Source organism: Trifolium pratense, linkage group LG2 (assembly GCF_020283565.1).
Source record: "Trifolium pratense cultivar HEN17-A07 linkage group LG2, ARS_RC_1.1, whole genome shotgun sequence".
NCBI classification, from domain to species: domain Eukaryota; kingdom Viridiplantae; phylum Streptophyta; class Magnoliopsida; order Fabales; family Fabaceae; genus Trifolium; species Trifolium pratense.
The window spans coordinates 18,138,828-18,146,741 of record NC_060060.1 but is presented as its reverse complement, the minus strand read 5'-3'; positions in this window follow the sequence as shown (position 1 = coordinate 18,146,741).

Here is a 7,914-nt window from a genome sequence, read left to right as displayed (position 1 = left end):
GGTTGCTCTTTGGAATTAGCAAATCTTAAAGTTTGGGGTGAGGGTACTAGAGAACTTATGTTATTTTGGTGTGAAAATTCTGAAAAATTTTGAAAAAAATTCAAGGCTATGCATCAATAAAAAAAAGAGAAAGAGAAAAACAAGAAAAGAAAAGAAAAAAGTATGTTGAAAAGAAAAAGAAAAGAAAACACAAAAGAGATGCAATAAGAATGTAATAGCCTTGAATGCAAAAAGATTGAAAAAGTTATTGTGTGATGTGAAAAAGTTCTCTAGTCCATTGTTGTTTGAAAAAAAAAAGGGTTTGGTTTCGAATTGTTTTGACCATAGGTGTTCTACTCCAAGTTTTTCTACTACCTATCCTAAATGACACCATCCACCTTAACCAAGCCACGTTATAACCCTAAAAGTCCTCTAATGTGTGTGCACAAAGTTAATTGATTGAATTTTTAGAATACTTGCAAAATCATTGTTGACTTGCTAGGTGTGTTGATTTGAGTGACTTGAACCATGATTGAAGAGTGTATGTGAGTTTGTGACGTGATCATTGAGTATCGGTGGAAAGTGTGAAGTTCTTGAAAATGCCTTGAGGGAATTGAAGTGCAATTGAGTGTTGCTTGTGAGTGGATCAATTAGCATCAGGTAAGTCTCACGCATGTATGATTCGAGTACTCCAAGGAAAATGCCAAAGTATTGACACAAAAGCTTGAGGTAAAGGTTGTTTCCTTGAGGACAAGGAAAGGTTTAAGTTTGGGGTTGTGATGACACATCGTCACACATGGTCATTCATGCTTAATTAAGGGACATTGGACACCTTTTAGTCACTTTCTACTCAAATAAATAAGAGAAATCAGCCCTAATTTGAGATTACTTGAAGATGAAGAAAAGCAGAAAATTATGCAGGAAGCAGAGAAATTGCACTACGCGGGAGGCGTGGACCTGATCACGCGCCGCGTAGTGTATTTGTATGAAAAGGGAAGTTTGGCAAGTTTGAACTACGCGTGGCGCGTGAGATGTCACGCCGCGCGAAATACTTGGCCAAAAGAAGTGTTCCTCTCTGACTTAGTCACGCGCGGCGTGAAGAGGGTCACGCGCGGCGTGACCACGAAAAAGTTGAACTACGCCGGGTGCGTGGTAGGTACACGCGCCGCGCAGTCTTGATTTCAGCAGTCACGCGCGGCGTAGGAAGGGTCACGCGCGGCGTGACTGCGATCTGCATAAATAGGAAGTTCATTTTCTGCACAAGGGTTCGAACTTTTGGAGTTTTGGCTTGATTTGGAAGCATCTTGGGTCCATTTTCGTCCCTGATCTTGGTTTCTACTGGCTTGGATTGAAGATCTAGCATCATGAGGAGCAATTCTTATGGAGTTGGAGCTTTGGTTATGCTTTGTAGCATGAGGAACTAAACTCCTCAAAGGGGTTGGATCCCAAATATGATCTAAGCTTGTAACCCTCTTGTAATCTCCATTTATGTACTGAATTTATCTTTAATAGTGTTATTCAATGTTTATCCATGCTTAATGCTTTTCAATTTCTGATCAACTTTGGATTGATTTTAGATTTTAACTATGTATGAGAATATGAGTTAGAATTGGATATGATAGCATTGAGCACTTGAGTGTTTCCGGTCGAGAGATTGAAACATAGAGTGTAACACACGATCAACGCGTTTTCAAATACTTCGTCACCGGTAGCTTCCATCCGAGAGATTGGAGAAGTATCGGTGAAGAATAGGGTGAATCTATCAAGAGATTGAGGTTCACCACCTTGTTGATCTAGTTGTAACACTTGATTGGGTCAGTTCATGAATGGTAGATTGCATGAGATTACTTAGTTTAGGGAGTATTTGATGATTCAACCCCTGTTTCTTTATCATTGTTAATTCAATCGTTTCGATACCGAACCAACTTGCAACTAAAACCCCCTTTTATGTGTTTTATAATTCGAAATGTTTCTAAACACGATTACTTGTTTTGACGACGCAATCCCTGTGGATCGATAATCTTTTATTACTAATTGACGACATTTGTACACTTGCAAAAAGTCAATCACAGGGTTTGATCAACATCAATCCCTTTTTCATCTTTTGTCAGCTTCAAGTGAGTAGCAGCTGGTGTTCTTTTATGACCTGCATTCTCCATCCCAAATTTCTTTACCATATTCTTTGCATATTTGCTTTGAGAGATGAATATGGTATCTTCCATCTGTTTAACTTGCAAACCAAGAAAGTAGGTTAGTTCACCTACTAGGCTCATTTCAAATTCTGACTTCATTTGTTGGACAAAATGTTGCACCATCTCCTGGGACATCCCTCCAAACACTATGTCATCAACATAGATTTGAGCTATCATCAACTCTCCCTTTTCTTCTTTCACAAACAAGGTTTTGTCATTTCCACCTTTTCTGTAGCCTTGACTAACAAGAAAATTTGTTAATCTTTCATACCATGCCATTGGAGGTTGTTTGAGCCCATATAAGGCTTTCTTCAATTTGTAGACATGATCTGGAAAGGTAGGATCTATGAATCCTTTTGGCTGCTCCACATAAACTTCCTCTTGCAAGTACCCATTTAAGAAGGCACTCTTGACATCCATCTGGTACAGCTTAAACTTGAGAATGCATGATATTCCTAGAAGTAGCCTTATAGATTCCAATCTTGCAACTGGAGCAAATGTTTCATCAAAGTCAAGTCCCTCCACTTGAGTGTATCCTTGAGCTACTAGTCTAGCTTTGTTTCTAGTAACAATACCATTTTCATCAGACTTGTTCCTATACACCCATTTTGTTCCAATGACATTAACACCATCTGGTCTGGGAACAAGATCCCATACTTCACTTCTCCTAAATTGATTTAGTTCATCTTGCATGGCTTCTATCCAGAACTCATCAATGAGGGCTTCCTTCACATTTTTTGGTTCAACTTTGGATACAAAACAAGAGTTTGTGACAGCTTCATTTGTTCTTCTGGTTGCAATCCCCTGGTTAGGATTACCAATAATGAGATCCTTTGGATGATTCTTCTGTATCTTTATTGATGGAACTTTGTTGACTGGACTAGGTGTAGGATTAGTGGCCTCATCATCTGAATCTGATTCTACTTCTGCAGCAGCATCTGATGTTGGCAAAGATGTTGCAACATCTTCTTCATCATCTGAGGTTCTGTCAGTTGTTGAATCATCAATCACAACATTTATAGACTCCATAATAACCTTGCTTCTGATGTTGTAGACTCTGTAAGCTCTGCTATTTGTTGAGTAACCTAGAAATATTCCTTCTTCACTCTTTGGGTCCATCTTCCTTCTGTGTTCTCTATCATTTAGGATGTAACACGTACTTCCAAACACATGAAAGTGTTTGACAGTTGGTTTTCTGCCCTTCCACAGTTCATATAGAGTAGTGGTAGTTCCAGTTCTGAGAGTAACACGGTTGTGAATGTAACAGGCTGTATTCATAGCCTCAGCCCAGAAATGATATGGAAGATGCTTAGCATGTAACATGACTCTGGCTGATTCTTGAATGGTTCTATTCTTCCTTTCCACCACACCATTTTGTTGAGGTGTAATTGGAGTAGAGAATTCATGTTTGATTCCTTCAGAGGCACAAAAATCAAGGAAGCTTGCATTTTCAAACTCTTTCCCATGATCATTTCTTATCCTTATAATGACAGTGTTCTTTTCTCTTTGAAGTTGTAGACATAATTCTTTGAATGCTTCAAAGCTCTCTGACTTTTCTTTAAAAAATTCAATCCAAGTAAATCTTGAGAAGTCATCTACCATAACAAAAGCATATCTTTTTCCTCCAAGACTCTCTACTTGCATTGGCCCCATAAGATGCATATGTAAAAGCTCCAAGACTCTTGTAGTAGTAAGATGTTGTAACTTAGGATGTGACATCTTTGTCTGCTTCCCAATTTGACATTCACCACAAATACTTCCTTCCTCAATCTTGAGTTTGGGAAGTCCTCTGATTGCTTCATTGGCTATAGCTTTCTTAATTCCTTTCAGATGTAAATGGCCAAGTTTTTGGTGCCATAGTTTTACATCTTCTTCTTTGCTTATCAAACAAGTGGATATGTTGTCTTCTTCAAGTGGAATCCAATGATAGCAATTATCTCTAGATCTTACACCTTTCATTATCAGATCACCTTCATCATTTGTAACTAGGCATTCAGATTTTGTGAAGTTTACCTTCATGCCTTGATCACAAAGTTGACTGATACTGATTAAATTAGTTGTGATTCCTTTTACTAGCAATACATTGTCTAGCTTTGGCACACCATTGGTTGACAGCCTGCCAATGCCTTTGATCTCTCCTTTGGCTCCATCTCCAAAAGTTACAAAGCTGGTAGCATATGACTTTAAGTTTTCAATATAATTTTCAACACCTGTCATATGTTTTGAACAGCCACTATCAAAGTACCAAATTTCCCTAGAAGAAGCCTTCAAAGATGTATGAGCAATCAGGCTTTCAATCTTCCTTTTTTCTTTCCATTCTGCTTTTCTCCTAACCTCCACTGGAGAGGAAGTGTAGATTGATTGATGGGATTTTTTAGGATACCCATACAGTCTGTAGCAGAAGGGCCTGATGTGTCCTTTCCTACCACAATGGTGACAAGTCCAATTGTACAATCTGGACTTTGGATGTGGTGCATGATGTTGCGACAAACCTCCTGACACAAAGGTTTTACTGACTGGAGTATGTATAGTAGCATTGTTGAATGACATATTCTGACCTATTCTTTCATGTTCAAAACCAATGGGTTTAGGTTTCCCATAGTTCTGCTTTTGTAACATCTCATCAAATGCCTCAGTTCCCGTAGTCATCATTTTTGCTACCTTCTTTACTTGATCCAAGTCTGTGTTTAGCTTGATCACTTCTTTGTCAAGTTCTGAAATTTTTCCAAGAAGATTAGATTTCTCAATCTGTGCTTGCTCAATTTGATTCTCCTGATCCTTGATTTTCATATTGAGCTCAATGATGTCTTTAAGAAGATCACCCTTTTCAGTTTCCATCTTGCTATTGACCTTCTTTTGTTTCTCCAATTCCTGACAGATTTCTAGGCTTCTATTGTACAGTTCTTTGTAAGTAACTGCCAATTCTTCATAAGTAACTTCACCATCACATGATTCTGTGTCAGACATGCAGGTTCCTGTCAGGGCATTGACTAATTTTGCAGATTCTGATTCTCCTTCAGAGTCATCAGTATCTGACCAAGAAACAACCAGACCTTTCTTTTGTTTTCTTAGAAAGGTAGGACATTCAGTTCTAATGTGGCCAAACCCTTCACACTCATGGCAACAAACTCCTTTGTTGTCTTCCTTAGCCTTTTTGTGAAAATTTGATTGTTTGTTGAAGCTGAATTGACCATTTGACTTAGCCCTTTGATCCACCTTTTTCACCAATTTGTTGAACTGTCTTCCCAGCATAGCCATTGATTCTGAGAGACTTTCTTCGCTTTCTAGTTCAATTTGAGGTTCATCAGCAACACTTTTAGAGGCAAAAGCCAGGCTTTTATCTTTCTTTCCATTTCTTCTTTCCAACCCAAGTTCATAGGTTTGAAGAGATCCTATGAGTTCATCCATAGAAAGACTTGCAAGGTCTTGGGCTTCTTCAATGGCAGTGACCTTCATATCAAATCTTGTTAGCAAAGATCTGAGTATTTTGCCTACAAGCTCTTCATCAGAAATAGGTTTGCCAAGAGCATCAAATGAGTTAGCATAATCAAGCAAATTCATTTGAAAATCATGAATAGTTTCTTCCTCCTTCATCTTGAGATTTTCAAATTGGGTTTTAAGCATCTGAAGTTTAGATAGCTTCACTTTAGAGGTTCCTTCATGTGCTTTCCTCAGAATTTCCCAAGCACTCTTTGCAGCAGTACATCGTTTGATAAGTCTGAACATATTTGAATCTACACCATTGAAAATAGCATATAATGCTTTGGAGTTACCTAGCGCAAGATCATCCTCATCTTTTGTCCATTCTTCAACTAGTTTCTTGACATCAGTTTTGTTGCCATCTTTGTCAAGAACAACAGGTGGTTCCCATCCTCGTATAATAGCTTTCCAAGTCCTGCTATCAATTGATTTTATGAAAGCCTCCATGCGAGATTTCCAATAATCATAATTTTGTGGACCTGTCAGCAGAGGTGGTTTAGACACTGAACCTCCTGATTTATCCATTTTTCCAGAATATATTTCCCTGGAGCTCACCCAAAATAACAGAACAGGGTGCCTGCTCTGATGCCAATTGAAATTCTGGTATCAATGGAATGATGTAGCCTAAGATGTCCCAACAATAATGTAGAGGATATTGTTATACTTAATGTTGGCACATCTTATAACACATAATACAAGGACAGTAAATAAACAAATTGCACAGATAATTGTTAACCCAGTTCGGCCAGTATGCCTACTCTGGGGGATACCAATCCAGGAGGAAATCCACTATCAGCAGTATTAATTCAGAGCTAAACTCCCCCGTTTACAACTCCTCACTTAATCCCTACCCAATGCACTTCTACCTAGGAACTCCTAGATATGAGACCCCGTCTCACTCCCTATCAACCAACACTACCTGTGTTGTTCATACAATGTTAGGAATAATGTGGTGACAACTTTCTAGACAAACATTACTCTTGCTTAAAAGCTTTGAGTAAGACACACAGTTGACTCCGTACTTCAAAGCTTAGGAGTAAACTTTAAAACTCACACAACAAACTCAGTTCTTGACTTGTGTTATAGAATTCACAAGTAAGAATCACAATGAACAAAGTACAAATACTCAGACTCAATAAAACACAAAATGAATACACAATCAAAAGATACTTTGTCTTGGTCTTCGTATTTATAATGAGCCAGTACACTCTTGAGTCTTCAGTAATGATAGGACGCTCCTCCTTAGTAATAAAGACTATCTGATCCAATTATAATGATCATCAAAGATTGATCAAAACATTCCTAAAGTGTGTGAGTGACTTTAGGAGATCGCACAATCATCCAGTTGTTCCTTTAAGTCTTGCTGATCAGACCAGATCAAATCTTAATAAAAAACGCGCTCCTATGTGGATTTCCATATATAGCAGATGCTCTATTAAATGCGCGAGATTTCCTTCAGTAAACATTATGTTGTGATTAATGTTGGGACATGTTATCCAACATCTTGCTTGTACCTTCATGTTAACACATTTGGTCCAACATCTTGCTTGTATATTTGTTTTAGCAAAATGAGGCCAATTCAAATATCCAACACAAACATCGCCATCTTTTAAATGTGGCCTATGATTTAAGATTTCAAGATAATTTGTCCTTACAATTTTTTGGGGAAAAATGTCCAAAGAACATGTTTATATTATCAACCGTTTGCCCACACCTATACTTTCCCACAACAATAGTCACTTTGGCACATGACACACAAATTAACAAACATATGATTAATTATGTTTAGAAAAGAAAAATTATAAATTATTTTACAAAAATATCATTTAATAACAGTATGAGGAAAACAAATTACAAGATTGTTGATATATTAAGTAGAGTTGTTAAATGCAGTGGCAGAACCAAGAATTTTGTTTGGGGTGGCTGCTAACAATTTTGTTGACCTTTAACAAGATTGTAACATGCTACTAGAAGGAAAGGATAACGAAAAAGAAGATATTGACACACAGACTCCATCGAACGTCCAACATATGTTTGATTAAAAACAAATTGATTAATGACAGTAAAACAATATGTTATTAAAAAATAACGTTGATGCATCGTAATGGTGAAGCAAAAAAATATACCTTATAATCGTGGTAATGTATTAAGGTATTTCACACGAATCGCAATAATTCTTTCGTATCAAAACCATCATACTTGGAATCATAAGGATCGACAACCGTCATAAAGTCAGTGCATTTACACTCCCATCCAAGTTTTG